This window comes from Pseudophryne corroboree, chromosome 2, assembly GCF_028390025.1.
Source record: "Pseudophryne corroboree isolate aPseCor3 chromosome 2, aPseCor3.hap2, whole genome shotgun sequence".
Lineage (NCBI taxonomy): Eukaryota > Metazoa > Chordata > Amphibia > Anura > Myobatrachidae > Pseudophryne > Pseudophryne corroboree.
Genome location: NC_086445.1, coordinates 555,700,003 through 555,724,478, shown reverse-complemented (window position 1 = coordinate 555,724,478; position 24,476 = coordinate 555,700,003). Strand labels below are relative to the sequence as shown.

General features: G+C 41.6%; 1 protein-coding gene and 2 pseudogenes across 1 annotated transcript in view; 1 reads left to right on the top strand and 2 right to left on the bottom strand.

The window, feature by feature from the left end:
- The window catches only part of EPHA10 (EPH receptor A10), a 978,906-nt gene that overhangs the window by 874,241 nt on the left and 80,189 nt on the right, over positions 1–24,476 (bottom strand). The gene's annotated exons all lie outside the window — the stretch shown is intronic.
- On the bottom strand, positions 17,335–17,453 carry LOC135051864 (5S ribosomal RNA; annotated as a pseudogene).
- LOC135052454 (5S ribosomal RNA) lies at positions 20,776–20,894 on the top strand (annotated as a pseudogene).

Below are 24,476 nucleotides of genomic sequence, written 5' to 3'. Positions count from 1 at the left end.
TGGCATGGACTTCATTCAAACAAGTGATTCCAAAATATTTAGGCAATGTCAAGGATCCAAACTACAAAGAAATGCTTAATACAGGGAAATGCTTAATAGTTACAGAATCCTTGGCTGCAATATAAGTTTAAAGGTACATTTTATGAATTCCCATATTGAGCATTTCCCGAATAATCTCGGAGACTAAATTGAAGAACAGGATGAACGGTTCCACCAAGACGTTAAAGATGTAGAAAGAAGATACCAGGGTCGTTGGGACGTCAGCATGATGGCTGACTACTGCTGGATGATACACAGAGATGACACAGAAAAAAACATATAAGCAAAAAAGCAACAAAACGAAGTTTGAAGACAAAAAAACAAGATATTAATGATTTTTTCAATAATTATGGTTTTGTTTCTATTATTGGTTGATTTTATTGTTATTTTATTATGTAATTAAGCCAAAAACACAGTGATATCAGCTACACTTCTTCATATTTCACAATAAATATGTCAAGAACAATTAAACGTCTTATTTTTTCTTAAAAATGTATGTAACCCCCTTATAGGTAAATATGATGTGGTATTCTTTTTTATATACTATTTCTTGATGTACACAGTAGTATAATTAAGAATATAAAAGTATTATTAAAAAGCTTTCAATACCTGAAGTTTCGCAGACCTGTGTTATCGATGTTTTTATTGATTTTTAACCAAACCAAAAACTGAATCTGAACCAAAACACTTGAGGTGGTTTTTCCACGATGATGAATTAGTACCAAAACCAAAGCAAGGGGGTCAGTGCATATCTACAGTATAATAATAAAAACAAGAATGTAAACTGGGGTTTAAACTGTATTGAACAATAGAATGATTATTTTTTTTTAATATTCAATAGAAAAGTTTAAGACAATGCACATTTAGGAAAGCAGAGTCAATAGACAACTTATGACAAAACATGTTCTACTGTATATACAGTAGTAGGGATTTGGTGAAGGATATTTAATTAAATATAATTTAAATGTATTGTATAACTTGCACAAAATTCTTAAGTGCTTATTACTTCTCATTGCAATGGGTTTGTATTTATTTAGAATAACCCCTAATTGATATGTTTATTGATAAAACAGGCATCAATGTTTTCTCCTCATTAACCATTTTCCTGTGTGTGCACATTAAATACAGTAAGACAATATTCATTAGATATAATAATTGGCTTAAACAATACTGAATTACCCACTACCTAGCTACCATATTAGTGCAGATGCTTCAGTATGTCCAGCATTATCTTGGTGCCTATTGTATAGGCTGACAAAGCATGATGCTCAGGAACCATGCCATTATTTTAACTTTCCTGTAGCCTGAATAACTAGGAAGCTTGTGTCCAGCTAATGATATCTCTCATTTCAAAGAGGCTGCTGGAAGTCACAAAGGAAAAACTCAATGAACACAACATCATAACCCTTGCCCCTAATACTTTCTACTTAAAAGCAAACAAGAGCAACACGCTTTATTATTTCATATATGTGTCATTAGTTACTACATGCAATAATTGACATGAGTTTTCACTTTTAATGCTACATTAAATTATTTCCAAAAGTGAGTTTTTATGATTTAGGAGGACCTTTACTAAGCAGTGATAAGAGCGGAGAAGTGAGCCAGTGGAGAAGTGCCCATGGCAACCAATCAGCACTGAAGTAACATGTATAATTTGCATACTATACAATTATACAGAGCTGCTGATTGGTTGATGGGGCAACTTCTCCATTGGCTCACTTTTCCGCTCTTATCACTGCTTAGTAAATGTCCCCCTAAAGCACCTATCTGACTTCTTCTGCTAATGAGATAGATCTACCTTGTGGTGGATTCCCTGCTGGTTCACATGGATTGTCATATAGTTACAAGACTACAGTATACATAGCGTTAGACTTTGGGAAATCAATTGCAAAATGTGCCAGGTCTTCTCTATCAGCTTTCTTTGAGGGCAATGACTTCCTTTAGCCTATGTAACACCAGACAGATCAGTAGAGTTCTGTCTAAATTTTGTGTGAATTGAGTTTCACGGTAGAATGGACTGTATTGCAGAGATTCTCAGCAATACAATTGTCAAGTTAATACATCTGCCCCTTTATCTGCACTGCCGACTCCCAATCACTGCAGAGCAGTTGGCATTTTAGTGTCACTCCCTGGAAGGCTGACACCCAGGTGCAGTTGCATCCTGATTCCTCACAGTAAAGCCTCTGACTTCAGTGGAAAAATGGGTAGTGTAATCTGTTGTGTTCAGAAAAAATAACAGCAAAGGGATCTTTAAATCCTGCCACTTCTCTCATTTTACCAATCCACACATTATTATAGTATAATAATACTTGAACTTATATCGTAATAATGTAACCTGTAAAACGGTGGAAACAACCTGTAGTGAAACAATTATATATATATATATATATATATATATCGCTGGAAGAGAGTGGCACTCTCAGGACTCCATTCAAGTAAAAAGTACACAGCGGTCACAAACTTTGTCTAATCGACGTTTCGATAATTTAATATCGTCATCAGGATAACCAGAAAGTACAAACATCAACATTTAAATAACTACTCACCACCCCATGTGCGTCTATGCCAGCGCTGCGGGTGCCGGGTCCACGGACGACAGCAAACTGCGTTGCGCACTTCCTGTGCGCCCGGACGCTCGAGCGGTTGCCTAGAGACGGAGAAATCATGTGACATAAACAGAGAGATACACTGCAGGAGAATACAGAACAAGTAAACAGCAAATCAGGGGACAAAACAGCTGTATATAGTAGATCGCCCCATATGTAAAAACTGCATAATCAGAATAAAGATCATAGAACGTGTGTTTGCTAATCTATGAGAACCACGGGTCTCAGCTGCATTAAGGGCCAATTGTGTGGCAATATACGCATACTACTAGTAAAGATACTTGTCTTACTACTACAGCAAAAGATGATAACCTACGGGTCCCCATATATGAAGTTCCTTAAGTTAAGAAAACTAAATAATACTGGGCAGGGCAGAAGCTGCCAGAAAGACAGACTAATCCATATAGATATGAAGTTACAAGAAACAATTTAAAGGGAGATTTTCATTTAAGCCTTTGGGGGTAATCATGTTCAGGCGGTGTATCCACCTAGCTTCTCGCTGTAGCAGGGCTTTCCCTCTGTCGCTCCCCCTCAAACGTTTAGGTTCAGCATCAATGATCTTATATCGCAAAGTGGCCAGGCCATGGTTTAACAATATAAAGTGCCTGGCTACTGGTTGGTTGAATCCACTTTTGACCCCCTCCAGTGCATGTTTTATTGCCGATCTGTGGAGTTCCATGCATTCCTTAAACATCCTAGTGGGCATCCCCACATAGAGGAGACCACAGGGACATCGGATGATATAGATAACATGGGTACTAGTACATGATAGAACCTGGCGTATGGCGATCCGTTCCCCAGAATGTGGGTGGGTAAAGGAATCACCATACTCCATGTAGGAATCACCATACTCCATGTCGTACAGCCGGTACACCGATAGCACCCTGCTTTCCTGGTCAGAAAGGTACTCGGCCCACTACTCCTACCACTGAAAACATAATTCTTGACCAGCCAGTCTTTTAGATTTCTGTTCCGCGTGTAGCTGGCCAACACTTTGGTATTGCTCAACATCGTCAGATCAGGATCTGATGTCACCACAGGCCATAGCTTCTTGACAGCACTCGCTATACGTGGACTAGCAGAGGTATATTGTTGTACAAACGGGATACAGTCATTCAGACGTTCTTTGCCGCCCACGGATGGAATCAGAGTTTTGGACCGTGGAATCGCCAGCGCTCTCTCTTTGGCTTTAACAAGGTCCACATATTTGTATCCTCTGGTCATGAATTGTTTAATCATGATGTCAATCTCCTTATTAGTATTACAAATATCATCTGATATCCGATGTATCCTCAAGAATTGGGAGAATGGTAGTCCTCTCTTGGTGGAACTAGGGTGTTGACTGCTTGCATTATGAATCGTATTGCGGTTCGTAACCTTCTTATGCAGAGAGGTGCGAATTTTGCCATTCTCCAGGGAGACTTGTACATCCAAATAGTTGACATACTGGGTGCTCATCTGATACGTGAATTTGATGGTACTCTCAGTGGCATTCACGGATACCATAAGGTTATTAAATTCTGTCTCTGTGCCGGTCCATACCAGGAGCAGATCGTCAATGTACCGCACAAAGAATGGAAGTACCAGTGGATCCAACGGCAAGATTCAATCTGGAACTTAAAGCAGTACTAGATGAGGCAGTGTTACAGGGGGTCATTACCCGGTCTACGAGGGACACCCTAATACAGGAGAATCCGGTGGCCTCGGTCCTGTACACACTGCCTAAAATACATAAAAATCCCAGCTCTCCACCGGGACGCCCAATCATATCGGCGAGAGACTCTGTTTACTATAAAATCTCTCAGTACCTGGACGTTTACCTCCAGCCAGTAGTCCAAGCCCAGCGGACCTACTTAAAGGACACTACTTTACTGATACTACAACTACAAAAGTTACCGACACTACCTAGTAATGCCTTCCTCTGTACATTAGACATCGTGAGTCTATACACCAATATCCCCCATTCGGGGGGACTTGAGGCAGTTTTTAGACTTTTGTCATCTAGCTCATTATACTCTGGCCCAGACATTTCTTTCTTCATCAGACTATTAGAACTCACTTTGAAGAGAAACTATTTCCTTTTTGACTCCCGGTGGTACGTCCAGCAACAGGGGTGTGCCATGGGGTCATGTGTGGCCCCAGCCTTCGCGAACACGTACATGTTTGAGGTTGAACGTCAAGCTTTTTTTAGTGATACCGATATAGCGGCTAAAATTCCATTCTTTGTGCGGTACATTGACGATCTGCTCCTGGTATGGACCGGCACAGAGACAGAATTTAATAACCTTATGGTATCCGTGAATGCCACTGAGAGTACCATCAAATTCACGTATCAGATGAGCACCCAGTATGTCAACTATTTGGATGTACAAGTCTCCCTGGAGAATGGCAAAATGCGCACCTCTCTGCATAAGAAGGTTACGGACCGCAATACGATTCTTCATGCAAGCAGTCAACACCCTAGTTCCACCAAGAGAGGACTACCATTCTCCTAATTCTTGAGGATACATCGGATATCAGATGATATTTGTAATACTAATAGGGAGATTGACATCATGATTAAACAATTCATGACCAGAGGATACAAATATGTGGACCTTGTTAAAGCCAAAGAGAGAGCGCTGGCGATTCCACGGTCCAAAACTCTGATTCCATCCGTGGGCGGCAAAGAACGTCTGAATGACTGTATCCCGTTTGTACAACAATATACCTCTACTAGTCCACGTATAGCGAGTGCTGTCAAGAAGCTATGGCCTGTGGTGACATCAGATCCTGATCTGACGATGTTGAGCAATACCAAAGTGTTGGCCAGCTACACGCGGAACAGAAATCTAAAAGACTGGCTGGTCAAGAATGATGTTTCCAGTGGTAGGAGTAGTGGGCCGAGTACCTTTCTGACCAGGAACGCAGGGTGCTATCGGTGTACCGGCTGTACGACATGCAGCTACATGGAGTATGGCGATTCCTTTGCCCACCCACATTCTGGGGAACGGATCGCCATACGCCAGGTTCTATCATGTACTAGTACCCATGTTATCTATATCATCCGATGTCCCTGTGGTCTCCTCTATGTGGGGAAGACCACTAGGATGTTTAAGGAATGCATGGCACTCCACAGATCGGCAATAAGACATGCACTGGAGGGTGTCAAAAGTGGATTCAACCAACCAGTAGCCAGGCACTTTAAATTGTTAAATCATGGCCTGGCCACTTTGCGATATAAGATCATTGATGCTGAACCTAAACGTTTGAGGGGGGGCGACAGAGGGAAAGCCCTGCTACAGCGAGAAGCTAGGTGGATACACCGCCTGAACACGATTACCCCCAAAGGCTTAAATGAAAATCTCCCTTTAAATTGTTTCTTGTAACTTCATATCTATATGGATTAGTCTGTCTTTCTGGCAGCTTCTGCCCTGCCCAGTATTATTTAGTTTTCTTAACTTAAGGAACTTCATATATGGGGACCCGTAGGTTATCATCTTTTGCTGTAGTAGTAAGACAAGTATCTTTACTAGTAGTATGCGTATATTGCCACACAATTGGCCCTTAATGCAGCTGAGACCCGTGGTTCTCATAGATTAGCAAACACACGTTCCATGATCTTTATTCTGATTATGCAGTTTTTACATATGGGGCGATCTACTATATACAGCTGTTTTGTCCCCTGATTTGCTGTTTACTTGTTCTGTATTCTCCTGCAGTGTATCTCTCTGTTTATGTCACATGATTTCTCCGTCTCTAGGCAACCGCTCGAGCGTCCGGGCGCACAGGAAGTGCGCGACGCAGTTTGCTGTCGTCCGTGGACCCGGCGCCCGCAGCGATGGCGTAGACGCACATGGGGTGGTGAGTAGTTATTTAAATGTTGATGTTTGTACTTTCTGGTTATCCTGATGACGATATTACATTATCGAAACGTCGATTAGACAAAGTTTGTGACCGCTGTGTCCTTTTTACTTGAATGAAGTCCTGAGAGTGCCACTCTCTTCCAGCGATATTTATGGCCGACTGACCATTTGTGGAGGCACCTGGGCATTTATATACTGTATGTGAAAGTGCCGGTCCCTACACTGCTATATATATATATATATATATATATATATATAGAGAGAGAGAGAGAGAGAGAGAGAGAGAGAGAGAGAGAGAGGGCACATAAAGATGCGGCACTCAGAGCTTTATCCAGTAAGTCACAACAGCCAATAGCAACAGTTATTGGCTGTTGTGACATATTGGATAAAGCTCTGAGTGCCACATCTTTATGTGCTCTATGTCTATTATATGAGGGCACCGGCTGCATTTGTTACAGTGTTTTTGGAGTGCTGAACTCTGCTGCAAATAAATATATATATATATATATATATATATATTCTGAGGGGATTCCATAGCAATGTGGCATCCTGGGGTATAATATGAGCTGATCACATGATGTACACCTCCTATAGTACTTTGAAATGCCATAAACCACATGTATCTTCCACTGAAACAGAGTCCCCTACATAATCACAATACATTGTGCAATGGTCTCCTGTGTATCCTCTTTTAAATGTGTAGTGTAGCAAAAAAGTTTAATCTGCATAGTATATGAGGCAGGTTAGATATCGGTAACGTGTTATTTCAATCACACAAGTTGTGCACCAGTACAGAGTATAACCACCACCATTGGGATATTTCTGTAATGATACACAATAAACGTATTAAAACAGTCATCTGTTATTATAACAGCGCTACAGTAATAGAGTGATGCAGATTGTAAAGTCAATGTTTTAAACCATAGCTGATGTGTTAGAGTCATTTCACATCCAACTGATACGACAACCCAGTGCACTATAGGATCAATAAAAAGATTTGTACAATGATGAGGCCTGCAATGAACAACCACCGGCCAACGGCTCTTCCATATGTCTTACATAACTTTAATAGTTCTTTTAGCTGGAGACTGGGTAAACTGAAAGTAAATTGAAGTTGTAATCACCCAGAACACTATTTGAGGAGGACAAAGCTGTGCCACAAATGTGTTTGGAATAAAAACACACAATATGTTTCATGGCCAATTCTCATATCATAATAAACTTTCTCATCCGGCTCGCAATTTCTCTGCTTATGCCCTCACACATCTGGTTTAGAAATGGTAGCTGGGGATTGCATTATGCTTCTCTATCTGTTATTACACAAGGTTATCTCTGCATCACTGGTCCTGCCTTGCCTTTAAATGATTTATACTCATACTATGTGATTGATACCAGCTATTTAAAAGCCCTCCCTAAGGAGAAGAATTGCTTTGAAAGTTCTGCACAGGAAAAGACAAAGCAGAAACACCACAATGAAGGTATTTCCAACCTGAACAACACTGTAATAAATAAAAACATGGCACTGTTGGTATGTTGTTGATAAATTGAATGAGAAAGAAAAATAAGGTGCTTTGATCCATTTTTTTCTTCTTTGTCTTTTCGATATTATTACTTGTTAAAAGTGTCTTATAGAGTACTTACACATTTTGCAGCGCCTTACAGAGAATGGGGGTCACTCCGAGCTGATCGTAGCCCTGCAAAATTTTGCAGGGCTACGATCATGACAATAGACATGCGGGGGGACGTCCAGCACAGGGCTATCATGCCCCACATGTCAGTGCCCCCCCCCCCCCACAGAAGTGCAAAAGCATCGCACAGGGGCGATGCTTTTGCACTTTAGGAGTGGCTCCTGGCCAGCGCAGCTTTAGCGTGCTGGCTGGGAGCTACTTGTCGCTCCCCGACCCGCAGCAGCTGCGTGTGACATCACGCAGCCGATACGGCCCGCCCCCGCATGGTCCGGCCACACCTGCATTGGCCGGACCGTGCCCACAAAAAAGCAGCCAAATGCCGCCGTTCCGCCCAGGGACCACCTCTGCCTGTCAATCAGGCAGAGGCAATCATAGCTCTGCGACGGCCTTCGGTCGTCTGTCATGTGCTGGCGCACTGCAGTGCCGGCGCATGCACAGTTCTGACCCGATTGCTGCGCTGTGATAAACTGCAGCGTACGATCGGGTCAGAATGACCCCCAATATGTAGTCAGTCACATAAGTTCTTAACACAGTAAAGTGTGCAGTTCAAATTCCTTACCATAGTGACACACATATATACTAATGGGCCCTACAGACTGGGTGACTCGCCGCCGAGCTGCCCGACCGCCGATACGGCAGACGGGCGACCCTGCGGTGGGGGGAGGTGACAGAGGGAGTGAAGTTTCTTCACTCTTCCCGTCACCCAGCGCCATAGCAGTGCATGCAAATATGGACGAGATCATCCATATTGGCCTGCATGCACAAGTGACAGGGCGCTAATGATGACCGCGCGCGGGACCGCGCATCGTTCATCGTTGGTGCCTCTACACTGAAAGATATAAACTGTATCTCATTCATTAATGAACGAGATGGTTCATATCTTTCACTGGTATCGACCAATGTGTAGGGCCCTTAAGATCTAAAACCAATCAACCTATCTCTACATTTTTTAAATGTGGGCTCCACCTGGGGTACCATGAGGAAGGCCAAGCAAGCATGGATTGAACATATGAATTTCACACAAAGAGGTAGTTGGGATCAAATTCCATGACTCTCTTGTTATGAGGTAAAATGTTAAGCACTCTATACATTTTTTACAACAACAGGACAATCTGGTAAAACCATCTGATAGAACAGTATAAACAATATCAGCATTGTTACACCATAAACAGAGGGATGTAGGTAATCGGGAAGAGGTGGAAGTGAGCATAAGTGGAAGCTTCCTCAGTTTTACTTGTAGAATCTTGTGGACTGGTGAGGAGTTACAATAGAAATTATCTGTCTTCTTCTCTTGTTAGGACAAAAATGGGACATAGGGAGAAACATTCTGAAGAGGACAAATGGAGGGGATACCCATTGCAAACTATCTGATGCAATCAATTAGATTCTATTTATCTATTTATAGTATGTACTTGATAAATGACAGCCAGAAGCTGATTGGTCCTCTTTAGCAGTGACGTCCTGTCATACTCCAGTATACTCCAGAGCTTTGACTATAAAAATAATATGAAAAATACAAAGAATATAATTAGAAATATATTCTTTGTATTATTCTAATAATTTTTATAGTCAAAACTCTGGAGTATTCTGGAGTATGACAGGTGAGGCAGTGCATCCCCTGCCTACCTTGTCCACATATCTCTGATCAATACTCACCAAATTTCCAGCAGTACATACTGCTGCACATTTGTGCCCACCTGAACTCTTGGGTTCATATATGTGGTGTGAAAATCTGGCGCTGATACGAGCCAGTGCCTCCACAGCCATTTAACCATACACTGTAAGTATACTTATTACTTACCCCTCCGGAGTCCTGAGGCGGCCAGCGCTGCAGTCAGAAATCATTTGGAAAATGTGCATGCGCAATAGAGATGTCCTCTGGAACAAGGTGTGGGGCCATGTTCCTGGAGACCTGCACAAGCACAATAGATGCTGGCACAAAACGTCTGACTCAAACCAAGCCTATGACTGAAACCAAGTTTATTAGCCGTCTTTTGTAGTTAGGATTTTCCTTGATGATATAAAAACTAAGCCTAGTAAACTCTTTAATACAGGAGGGAGAGAGGCTCTCCAATGACTAGGCAGTACTGCTTTTGCAGCATTGTTAAGGTGCATAATTAGAATGATCTAATATTTTGAAATTGGAGTATAATATGCTAATATGGGCAGAAGCTAACCTGAGCATAGGGATGGACATTGCTATCACATCATTTCTGTTCAATAGTGTACACGTGCTGATACATCTGAACCATCATTGCAAATCGGGTCATGTCGCAGAACCTGAGTGCCTCTGCAGATCTGCAGGCTGAGTTGCTCAGCTGGGATGCAGAAGGCTCTCCAATAGCAAGTAAGATCACAGCTGTTAAGTTATGCCCACCCAGAAAACCCTGTCTGAAAAGCCATGACATGCCTGCATTTATTCGACCACTCCCTGTTACTATCCCCAAACACCGTCACTCTCTTTGCGACTAATTCCTCGTTGTGACCACCATCACAATTCAATCGATGCACGTGCGCACTGTGGTACAGACCCATGCGCAGTAAGAAAACATCAACTGTTTTGCGAACAACAGACACTTTGCGCCCGCATCTACAATCAGGCCCCATATGTTATGCACTGTGACCAATACTACAGCTCCAAAATGTATTGGTAGTCCTTTCAACGTCTTATTTAGTTGACAAATTAATATTGTATAACTGAATGATTATGATAGACCTAAAACAACATATAAAGCTAGGTTCAGTATGATTGTCCGATGGACGGAATGCCAGTGGTCAGAATACCGTCAGTGACATCCCAGCCATTAGAATCCCGACAGCCCCCTAAAGTCCCATAACCCTCCTCTGACCCATACCCTAACCCTCCCTTGTGGGTGCCTAAACCTAACCCTCCCTGGTGGTGCCTAACACTCCTGGTGGTGCCTAACCCTCCCCGCTGCCTAACCCTAATCTCCCCTTCTATGTGCCTAAACCTAACCCTCCCTCCTTGGTACCTAACCGTAACCTTCCCGGCCCTGCATCCTAACCCTAACCTCCATTCTCCTGCCTAAACCTAACCTCCCCTCCCCACCAGTGGCAGGATGCCAGCGCGTCCCACTCTCAGGACGATCGGAATGCCAGCTGTTGGTATTGTGACGTTGGTATCCCATGCAGTGTCAATGGGATCGCGGTGTCAGTATATTGAACGCTGGGATCCCATCCGTCTGGAAGCTAACTGTTTCCCTTAAAGCTAGCCATTTGTCCTAGACCTAAACTTTTAAGCCTTCTAATATTATTTTATACAAATTGGTATAAGGGGGCAGTCAGCAGACATTCAGTAAGTTTTAAAAACAATCAGGCATATTTAATTTTACTGTTGATAAGATAAACAAAAAGTATTATAAACAGTTTAACGTGCAGAAAACAAAAATTATCGGATATTTTAGATATCAAGGAACTAATGCTTTCACAAACATAAGCTCTTAAAAACTGTAGGTAAAAATAGCAAATTTACACCCATATGCTGCATTGGAGACATCTCAAGTTCACATTAAGAATGCTTATACCCAGATCTACTTACACACGGTCACTCATAACCAGAAGCACAAGAATGTTTTACTCATTTATCATGCTAGCAAACAAAACAAAAAAAAACACAAAAAAACAAAAGCATCCACTATTGGGATTTGTTTAAATAAAAATTCTTCTATACAACAGTCAGTATAATCTTCTTCTTTCTCGTGTACAACCAAGGCAGTAGAGAGCCTGGCTGGGCCCAGGTACTTTTCTGGGGGTGGGCCCTAATCACAGGAGGCATGGCCATGCACCCTTAAAGAAAAATACAGATTGAGGTGGGGGGAGCTGAGATCGGTAGCCAGCAGGGGGAGCTGGCAGCGGGGGGACATGTCTGCGGCGATGATGGGAGATGCTGCAGGGAGAGAGGGGCCTGACCGTCCCCTGGCCAGGCACCTCTCTCCCTGCAGCACCTCCCCCTGCTGCCGCAGACATGTCCACCCGCCAGCTGCCGATCTCAGCTCTCCCAGCCGCACCGCTCCCCGGGGGGACGGGATGTACTAACCTGCTTTACTCTGCACTCCCCTGATATTGTCCACGGTAACCTGCTGTCTCCAGCTCCCCTTACCCCCGCCCCCGGCGCTGTTATTTGCTCCTTGTTTACACATGCACCGCCACGGTCAGGTCTCAGCTTTATTCACTCAGGTCTCAGCTTTAATAAAGCTGAGACCTGAGTGGCCGTGGCAGTGCATGTGTGAACAAGGAGCAGCCGGGGGGGGAGGGGTGGGGGGAGATGGAGACAGCAGGTTACCGTGGACAATATCAAGGGAGCGCAGAGTAAAGCAGTTAATGTGGCGGGACAGGTTAGTACATCCCGCCCGTCTCCTCGCCTCAATCTGACTTGTTTTCAAGTCGGTTTGAGTTTGTTGGAAAGGGGGCCAAAACCTGTTGGATTTGGCCCCATTTCCGACAGAAGCAGCTATTCCACCGATCCACGTGTTTTCCGACAGGTCGGGAATTCCCGACTTGTCGGAATAAAACTGCCTCTAATGAATAGGTCAGAACCCCTTCCTACCTATTTCTGTCGGAAGCTGCCGTATTTCCAACAAGATGGCATCTTCCGACAGTTATTGAATACACCCCTTAAGGGGCATACACACTAGATGATCTAAGTGATCGATATGCACAATAAAGATATTATTGTGCATATTGTCAAGTGGGTAGGCACAATAAAGATAAAGATGCACGCTCCTGCGGGTCTTTATCATTTATCTTTATCAACTGAACATGCAGTACAATTTAGGCAATATCTTTCATGACTGCATGTTCAGGAATGGGAGAGGTGACATCACTAAATGATATTGTTCACTATATCGTTCAGTATGTATGTTCTATATATTGTTCATTCTGCAGCTGGGGAAATTTCAAGGGTAATCTTTACCTTTACTGGTACAACATCATCTAGTGTGTACACACTTTTATACTTGGTTTGCCTTTGTATGCCCCTTTCCTTCCCAGTTCTGCTTCTCCACGTGCAACAAGGCACAAATACTAACTCTACATGTGGATATAGGAGTACATTTTTTGTTGTCAATTATGAACAGTACAAATGTATGTAATTTTATGCTAACTAAATAAACACATGCCCAACTCAGCATTAGGCCTCAAGTTGCTCTGTTATTATTGTTAACCTTTATTTAACATTTTTTTATAGTATCAAAAAGTTATGCAGCATCTGCATATGAGCCCCATAGCCTGCAATCAAATGGGCCCTACACACTTAGCAATTATACTGAAAGATATGAACAATCTTGTTCATTAATGAATGAGATATCGTTCATATCTTTAAGTGTGTATGCACCAACGTTGAAGCGGTGCACGGCCTAGCGCTCGTTCATTGTTGGCGCCGGCTCGTTTATGCCTGCGAGTTAATATGGACAATCTCATCTATATTAGCATGCAGGGCTATGGTCAGGTGATGGGGGGAGTGAAGAAACTTCACTCACCCCGTCACCCTGCCGCGCACAGCGGCGGGTCATCCGTTGGCTGAATCGTCTGTCGGGCACCACATTGCCTGCAAGCCAATATGGACAATCTCATCCATATTAGCATGCAAGGCTATGGGGCCAGGCAACGGGGGAGTGAAGAAACTTGACTCCCCCCGTCACTACCCCCCCCCCCCCCGCTGGCGGGTCGTCCATTGGCCGTATCGGCCGTCGGGCACCACATTGCCTGCAAGCCAACATGGACAATCTCATCCATATTAGCATGCAAGGCTATGGGGCCCGGTGACAGGGGAGTGAAGAAACTTCACTCCCCCCATCACCCCTCCCCGCGCACGCACGCTGACGAGTCGTCCGTTGGCCGCATCGGCTGTCGGGCACCTCGGCAGCAAAACGGCCAGTGTGTAGGGCCCATAACTCTCTGTGTAATATACATGCACTAGCCTTAACCTACCAATATTTACCCATGCAAACACACACCACACATACAGTATAGTATCCTGATTGGAAAAGAACCCAAGGCCCCATCAAAATCTCTACCTGACTTCCTCTGATACAGAGGAAACTCTTGTTCCTTCTCTGCTGCATCGTTTAGCTGATGTCACCTGAAGGCAAAATCTCAGCGAGCATAGATTTATAGTCTGAGATTTTCAAGTCTTGTAAGATGAACTGTAAGATATGGCAAATCGTACCTATCAGCTTCCAGTCTGAGGATCAAATGTAACATGAAATAATAGTGATAAGCAAAGTAATGGCAAAGTTCTGTATGATTCTTCTTTTGCAGCAGCATGCCAGTTTTCAGGGAAACAAATATCTGGGAACAGTAATCTATTTTCACTTTTGCTTTGCTGTTAGACACATTGTCATACTGTACCATGCTATTTGGTACCTACAGTAGGACAATTTATCCTAGGCAAATCAAGCACATAAGTGAACTAAATTTTAGACACGGGACCAATTAGCCATATTCATTTTCTACAGTTGTAAAACAGATAAAATAAAAAATAAAATGATATCTAATTTCCAGAGTATTACTACAGGTTAACAAGGGTTGACTAATATTAAAATAAATATACAGTATCACAATAAGTTTGAGACTATTTAAGTCTTTGCGACTTTGGAAAAATACCTATTGATCTCAGTTTGGTTGAGTTAACACTGCACATCCAGAGCATTTGTGGCTGTTAGACAAGAATAGCAGTGTCTTATTCAAATCAAATCACAAAATATTTACTTAAAAAACTTAGGGGTGCATTTACAAATACTTCTAAAACAGAGAACTGGTGATGTTGTCCATAGCAACCAATCAGATGTTGCCTATAATTTTCTAAAAGGCAATAGAGAAATGATAGACAGCATCTGATTGGCAACATCACAAATTCTCTGTTTTAGATGCTTTAGTACATTTACCCCTTAAAAATAACATTTGTATAAATGGTACTTAATGATATCATCATTTATTATCAGTTTTGTCATGCCATCACTTCAATTTTTATTAGGAAACATTAAATAATATACACACAATTCTAGTTTACTAGGATAGTTAACACTTTATAGAGCCTGTGACCCCATTTTTTTTTATATATAACACAGGTTCCCAAACTTTTTGGAATCACGGCACAATAGAGTATCAGAGTTTTTTTCATGGCACCCCTAGGCCACAAGTATCTTATTGAGAAATTCTGATATTTTTTTTTAAATGTTTATTTGTTATCCTTAGCTTCAGTTACAGTATGTGGTGAGGGAAAAGTTTTGCCTGTGTTTGTCCACATAGGTTATGATTGGAAGCCACGAGCTCTGGCTCTACCTATTACATTGACCATATATAATTTGAATTGGTCCTGGACATCTTTGCAAGTGCCCCAGGGTGCACAGCACCCAGTTTAGAAACCATTGAGATAGCTCCTTAGTAACATCTAATAGGATTATTATTGTAATATAGAGTTTCATAACAACATATAATAGTGCTTAAATATTTTACATACATTGCATTTACAAGTGTTAATAGATGTTCAGTCAAAATGAAGGAGGTGTGAAAAGATCTTTTAGATTATGCATCAGCTAAATGCAATGTTTTCACCTTTATTCCTTTGTCCTTTAGTTATGGCACATGGTGATTTAGATTCAGCAAGCAATGATGAAAAGAACATAAAATACATTCTCTATCACTTTTATATTCATGATACATACGGGTAGGTAAAGGACAGTTTGCTATCATCAAATTTTAGACTTTCATGTTTGATATGTGGAACATGCCCTGTCTTAATGCTTAAATTCAAATATGGACGTTTCATCTTGGGAAGGAGAGATAATTGATTTGACTCTATTATGTCCTAAAGATTGTTTGGTCTCCATGTGATAGATGTGATGCAGAGAATCCCTGCATGCTTTCTAATTCTATCTGCACCTATTAGTTGAATGGTTATTCATAATGAACTGAGCTGGCAGTGTCTCTGAATGGCCATAAAATGCATCCATATCTGATACAACAGAAGCAATGCCAGATGTACATTCATTTCTCAAGTCTTCAGCTTGCCTGGCTCAACTGCAAAACGCTGAACACCTTGTTATATATATATATATATATATATATATGCTAGAGATAAGAGACATATTCCTTTAGAGATTCATTAGTGATCTTTCAGACTGAAGAAGTATTTCATGTCTGCGTTTGGCAAAAATGTGTAGTCGTAATCTCTATATTGCCACCATATATAAAAATTAGACAATTGACTTCGACAATACTGTAAGTGTAATTATCATCATTCTCCCCAAGCCTGCCAAACCATCAAACTATGTTTTATTGACAATTTTAGGAAAATCCATGGATGACCTTCAGTTTTAACTGACATGTTTTTTTCTGAAACGTAAAAAGTATACAGTTTAACTTTAACTATACATGTTTTAATCACATTTGTCTTTGGATTTAAAGTTTGAGCTATGCATATCATTTAGACGTGTTATAATATAGTACTGGTCCTTTTTATTAAATATAATATAAACCCTTTACAGTAGTAAACTGCTATTGCCCTCAGTCAACATTGACTATATGCAAACAGGCTGTTACCACTCAGATACAGCCAATTTGAAATTACCATGGGTATGCTCGATTCTGATACCTGCGGTATTCAATTAAAAAAAATTGGTCTCAAATTATTTTGTGGCTAAAACCCATGGGGAAGTATAGTGAGAGCATTGTCTCAGCATTTCTGTTAATTGGACAAAAGGAGAAAAGAAGACTCTTTTGTGGGTGCACTCTTGTATAATTATGAAAATATCAAAGAAATGGATTAAAATTCAATATTTATTGATAATATACATAAAACACATAGTAGTTGAATGTGCAGGTAGAGAAAAAAGTAAATAAGTAAACACTGGAACCGGTAATACTGATGTTAATGTCAGATAATGGTTCCAAGCTGCCTGGGTAACATAAATTTTTCAAAAGTATGGTCAATCCATAAATAGGTCTCAACTGACTGGCTGAGCTGTATAATCTTGAAATAGAGCTAGACACTTAGCGCCTCAGTAATAGTTTGGATTAATAATCAGATCGGCTGTATTGCTTGTAATTGGCGTAAGGATAGAGATAGAAAACAAATTGAATAAATAAAAGATGAATCTGCTGTCGGTGTTAGACACTGAGCCTAGCCGCCCAAATTTTCTACTAAACCGAGTATTCCTCAAGAGTCTCCCACTCGAGTACTGACTTGGCCCAACACTGCTTAGCTTCCAAGATCGGAAGGATTCGGGCGTTACCAGTGTGGTATGATAGTAGAGAATTAATAAAGTTGCTTCTGGAATCACCGATGAGAGTTCATGAAGTGTTGAAGAAAGTAATGGGGAGGGGGTACAGTAAAAAGGGGGGATCTGCTGCCAATGTTAGACAGGGGTAAACCCCTGAATCAATGGGGAGAGTCCCGAAATTGTAGCGATAGTCAGAAAAAGAGATTCTCAATAAGACAATCATTCTCAATGATTAAATGATGATAGTTGCTCAATATATTATGGTATAAGGTATCAAATGTAACTACCGGATAGTGAATATAGTCACCTATGAATCACTGAGTGATAGCCATGTTGAAAAAAAAAAAAAAAGGGGAAGCAAAGGAGAAGGCTCTGCAAATGGTATCACAATGTTGATACTAATAGTAGATAATATCTCCAAAAGGAGCCATAAATATCCTTAATTTGTTGATATAAATACACCGCTATAACGAAATGGATATACACAAAAGATAATCACTGAAGTGTAATTAAATATGGAAAAAACAAAAATAACATTCTGGATGGAAGTTTAAAAAGAGAACACCAAATGTCAATTATTACAGGTCTCTGTACTATTTAGGCCTGGATTAAATAGTGACTAATCCATCATGCCAGTTTCTCCGGCTCCCTTTTCATACTCATAATTGATTCATTCTTCACCTCCAATCCTTCTGGCATAGGACCACCTACATCACCATATGTACAATTTTCGGTCTCAAACCTTCAGGTACACTTTTCCCCGCACCTGTTCTGGTGCATTTTTCCTAACACATAGTCACAGTGTGTTATACTTCACTTCTCACACGTACCACAGGTTTCAGATACAAACCATGGTCCCATCTTGCACACTCACCATTGGCTTCAGACTCCAACCTTCTTTTCATCGTACCCCTTGGTTCATTGTTTAAGTCCATTATCCAGCTCTATTCACTCACACTTTCTTTTACATCTTTATATACTTACCACATGCACCACCCTCTCACCTGCACTTGAACAACACTGATACTGCAGGTTTCAATTTATGTTTAATTTGATATCTGATTACACTCCTAGATACTCACTTTCTCTTTTCGTTTCTCTTGATAGAATAATTATTATGTATATTATACCACTTATGTTACTATTTATTGGCACATATTTGTCCACCTTCTTACACTGTACGCACCTGTAGTACAGGAATTATCATTGACTTCATGCATCAAATTTTGCGCCTGAGATGCAGATATTAATAACGATGCAATGCATTAATTCAAAGTTCACTGTGTGGTACAGACTTCCATTCCGTTTGATTTTTTATGTTCTTGGATGGATACTGTTCCCCCTATGCTAATATCATCTGAGAATCAATTCATATTTAGATTTGGGAATTAACTGCCTATAACTCTGTTTATAATCCTCCTTCCCATGTACCAACCTTTCTTCCCTGTACTCTGTTTCCTAATGTTACATACCCTCCTATATAGACATGGTAAACATATCTGTTTTAATAATAAACAGCTCTGTTTCCGGCAGCAGTATTTTCCATATAAGTCCAATTACATTTTCTTATACTGATCTTCATTTTGTTTGTTTGTTTGTTTATGTTATGTCTTTGAAAACTATGTCTAAGCCCAGCTTACCATGTTTAATTATTAGCTGTGTACGAACCTATATCTTTATACGTATTAGACAGTGTATGTATATACACATAGACTAATTAGGACTTACTCGATGCTGTCATTTCTTACTGATTTGTTTCATTTTAACTGACACCTTTTCATTTTTTTGTTAATTTCTCATGCACTGGGCGCCTGATTGAAAGTTTACGTGGCTTGAACACATCTACTCAGTGATCACACCTGTGCCACAACCATAATAGGATGGACACACCCCTCCGCTGATTGGACACCCGCTGGCGATTACTGAGATATAAGCCCACGACACCCAGTACCATACAGGAAGTGACCAAGCCCGGTGAACGGGCGAAACGCGTCTTCCGACCCTCAGCTACTCTGGGACCACGGATGTCTCCGTCTGCCTAACTGAGCTTAACGGCAACACAGCTTCCGAGACTTACAGCGCATCCTCACGGCATGTATGTCTGACACAATGCCGGGACTCTGACACGGCTGTTTTTGGACATTCCCCACTGCTTCCCTGCGCCTCATCCCACATCCACTGAACTGTTTCTGATCACTGCATCCACATTGCACCCTGACCGACATCGGACTCTGATATGATCATCCTGTGACCACAGACTTGTATCTTGACGAATCGGCACTTTATCCCACGCCAACCACGCGGCTTTTAGCCCCCTGGATTCTCAGCACTGCTACACGGCACCTGATTCTTATAAAGACATCGACATGGGTAATATCTGTTTCCAGGTTTACCCGTGTGATTATACTGTCTTTTTTCTTATATGCAATACATATTACTTTAATAGCCTGTATTTAAACCCATTTATTATCCAAGGTTTACCCGTGCTACTATATTGTGTCTCTTTTTTCTTGTATGCAATTCATACCGTTTTAGTAGCCTGTATTGATTTAGATCTATTTATTATCAACTGTGGTTCTATCAATTTTTCTGAATGATCTATCTTTGTCTTAGTATCATAACCATTACAGCTCTTAAAGAAACATCCCTTTTCAGTAGCTATATTCACTTAGATCTATTCATTTTTTTACTGTGGATCCATTAATTTATTTAATTAACTTTAATTATCCATCATTGATTTATTCTCATAGCTATTAATTCAGACTCAGCTATATATTTAATCCAGGCCTAAATAGTAAAGAGACCTGTAATAATTGACATTTGGTGTTCTCTTTTTGAACTTCCATCCAGAATGTTATTTTTGTTTTTTCCATATTTAATTACACTTCAGTGATCTATCTTTTGTGTATATCCATTTCGTTATAGCGGTGTATTTATATCAACAAATTAAGGATATTTAAGGCTCCTTTTGGAGATATTATCTACTATTAGTATCAACATTGTGATACCATTTGCAGAGCCTTCTCCTTTGCTTCCCCCCCTTTTTTTTTTTCAACATGGTTATCACTCAGTGATTCATAGGTGACTATATTCACTATCCGGTATTTACATTCGATACCTTATACCATAATATATTGAGCAACTATCATCATTTAATCATTGAGAATGATTGTCTTATTGAGAATCTCTTTTTCTGACTATCGCTACAATTTCGGGACTCTCACCATTGATTCAGGGGTTTACCCCTGTCTAACATTGGCAGCAGATCCCCCTTTTTCACTGTACCCCCTCCCCATTACTTTCTTCAACACTTCATGAACTCTCATCGGTGATTCCAGAAGCAACTTTATTAATTCTCTACTATCATACCACACTGGTAACGCCCGAATCCTTCCGATCTTGGAAGCAAAGTAGTGTTGGGCCAAGTCAGTACTCGAGTGGGAGACTCTTGAGGAATACTCGGTTTAGTAGAAAATGTGGGCGGCTAGGCTCAGTGTCTAACACCGACAGCAGATTCATCTTTTCTTTATTCAATTTGTTTTCTATCTCTATCCTTACGCCAATTACAAGCAATACAGCCGATCTGATTATTAATCCAAACTATTACTGAGGCGCTAAGTGTCTAGCTCCATTTCAAGATTATACAGCTCAGGCAGTCAGTTGAGACCTATTTATGGATTGACCATACTTTTGAAAAATTTATGTTACCCAGGCAGCTTGGAACCATTATCTGACATTAACATCAGTATTACCGGTTCCAGTGTTTACTTATTTACTTTTTTCTCTACCTGCACATTCAACTACTATGTGTTTTATGTATATTATCAATAAATATTGAATTTTAATCCATTTCTTTGATATTTTCATAATTATACAAGAATGCACCCACAAAAGAGTCTTCTTTTCTCCTTTTGTCTAGTATGTTTCATTACTGACTCAGGGTGCACCGCCAAACTTAGATTGATTAGAATTTTTTTTTCTTTCTCTCATCAGTATATTTTGGTAAAAAATGATCTGCTGTTTAATCCATTTATTAACTGTGCGGTATAACCCTTATACATTTCTGTTAATTGCCATGGGCCTCTCGGGTACCTGTCCTCTACTATTTCACAAGATGTGGGAGGAGAAAGCCGAGAGAAGCACCTACAGGAACTGTGCACTGGTGTGTGCAGGGGAAGGAAGCATTTCTGCATAGGGCTACTAGATGCCCACTCCATATCATCCCAGCTGGGACAGCCGTCGATTCAGTAGTTGGACACAGCGCTGCCGGACCAGGTGGAGCTGAACGCTATGCAAGCCGGACCAGGTGGAAGAGGATGCTGTGGAAGCTGGACCAGGTTGAGGAAAAGCTGTGGAAGCTGGACCAGGGTGAAGAAAATGTTGTGGACGCTAAACCAGGTTGAGTTGGATGCTGTGGAAGCCATGGAAGAGATGAACATAAGCATGTTGGAGTGGCGGAGGAGGACAGTGCAGCCAGAAGGTAAAGTGAAAGTTGGATTAATTAAGCTATTTGCTTAATTAGTCATTAGGGGGGTGTCCAAGGGGTTATGATGCAAATCCTGACAATTTTTCCTTAAAAATAATAATTTTATGGAAAATTGGACTTGCTTTCAAGCTGCAAGAAAAAAACAGCATTCATTTCTTTAGAAATTACTGTGGTTAATTTTCCCGAAGGGTTTTTCAAAAACCTGCCTACATTGCATATACCCCAGAGAGCTAGTGATTTCCACAGATGTTACTGCACTCTGTACAGGCTGCTCACATGGCGCAACAGCATGAGCTGTGTAGTGCAGTGTAGCCTCTAGCTCAAACACTGGACAGTACAGGACTGCTAAAGTATCTGATGATAAAGAGTAGACTCATTCTCCGATGCCCCCCCTGCTTACTCAATATTTTACTATATTTACTATATTTTTGAGGAAATGGTTTGCATGTGTTGGATGGGCTATAAACATGCTCTATTCTTTCCTTGTTTAGTGTTGGCAGTCTTGGTTTAAGAGGAGAGTGAGTGGGGATGTATGGGTGGATGAAATGGGGCTGAAAGGGTATGAATGGGGATGAAAGTATGATGGTGGAGGGAGAATGAATGGGAGGGATTTTGGAGTTAAGTATGTGCTCCTGGAGATGGAAAGGGACAGGAGAAAAGAGGTTTAGAATAAAGAATGCCTAGGAGTTTAGACTCTAGAGGAGGATTCAGAAGGGAAGGGTTTGGGTGGAAAGGAAGGGGGGAACCAAATAAGCTGGTTTTGTTATTTGTTTATATATAATTTTATGATTTTGTGGAATATGTAAAAGTTTTAATTTTTTTTCTTGTTCAGAACTACATATGGAGTATGCTATTGCCTTATTATTTATTTGAAATTGTAAAAATGTAAATATGTGGTTTCAATTTTAAATAAAAACATTCCCTGCTTACTCAACTACAGAATATTCAAGTCTCCTAGTACACTACAATGGATGGGGCCAGTGTAGTTGTGCTCTTTACTAAACTGGGTCCCAGGAGGAGACCCTCTTCATGTAAATTGTCTCATAGTATACTTGTACTTATATGTACTTATACTTATATGAATTACTACTAACATAACCTCAGTAATGGGCTTCCACATATGGTACCTGAAGGTAACATGAAAATACAGTATAGTACTAAAAGGTATTGTACCATAAATCTCCACTGCAACTTGGTTAAACTGTGAAATTTTGAACTGAGTATTCTGCCACCCTCCATCTGTTATGATTCCAGCACTCTGGTCAGAGGAGATCTTATGGCAAGGACCGGAGCACTGGAACGGAATGCTGGGGAAGGGAGCAGGACAGGAAAATAGCCCCTGGCGCCCTAACTCTGTTGTCTCTCCCGTGTTGTCAGAAATCCCCTGCGAGACTATGGTTTCTTGAGCCCTTGGCAGCCGCGTTTGAAGGGCGGATTATGTCTGCCCAACTTCGATGCCCCCCGGTCTTAATGAGAGACAAAGGGAAACCCGAGACAGGGTGATAACAAGAGGCCCTCTAACTAAACAACCAGGCCAGGGGCTAAGCAAACTCAAAACTATAATATGTGCGGAGAAACCGCCAGGGAAAAGGACAACCAAAATATCCACTTGTCCAATTCTCCTACCCGGCACCGCCGAGTACCAGAGAGGACTTGTGGAAGCGGAACCCTCCACAAATGCTCCAAACACAAAATATAAAAGGTAAAGCGGCTGAGCCGCAACACACGGCAGAGCCGCAACTCACGAACACCACTGGATATAAAACGGTGATCAGTCAGGACTCCAGGGAACCAAACGACCTCTTGGGATGAGATGACAACTCCCGAATACCGGACTTCTGAGGACTGGAATGACCGGATACAGCAGGACTGGAAACAGACTCTCAGCAAACAAAGGCAGCATGCAGGAAGCTATTACCAGCGTCTGTGAGAAGCCCTGGGAGTGTATTTAACAAGGAGTCCTCCAATCAGCTGCTAAAGGCTGATTAGAATAAATGCCGTGCAGCTGCCTTGCTGCACGGCCAGAGAGCAGGTGAATATCTTAATTTCCTAAAGCCTAGCAACGGGGAACGCGGTCCGCCAGTGGCGTCCCCGTTGCTAGGGCCCGTGCGGCTCAGCGCGCCCGGCGTCTAGCGTTGCTAGGGAGCCGGCGGCTGTACGTGCACGGTGTCTCTAGTTGCTAGGCGCCGGGCCGCGCAGACCATCAAGCGGACCCCGGTGCCTAACAGTACCCCCCCTTGAGGAGGGGTCAAGGAACCCCTAAAGCCAGGTTTCTGAGGATACTCCCGAAAAAATGCCCTCTGGAGCCTCGGGGCATGAAGATCCTTATCCAGGACCCAAGACCTTTCCTCCGGACCATAGCCTTTCCAGTGAACCAGAAAATACAGCCGATCCCGGGACAATTTGGAATCGAGAACCTTCTCTACCAAGAACTCCTGTTGTCCCTGTACATCCACTGGAGATCTACCCTGAGAGATCTTCCGAGGAAATCTACTGGAAGAAACGTATTGTTTCAACAGGGAACAATGAAACGTATTTCCAATCCTGAGAGATCTTGGTAAACGTAACCG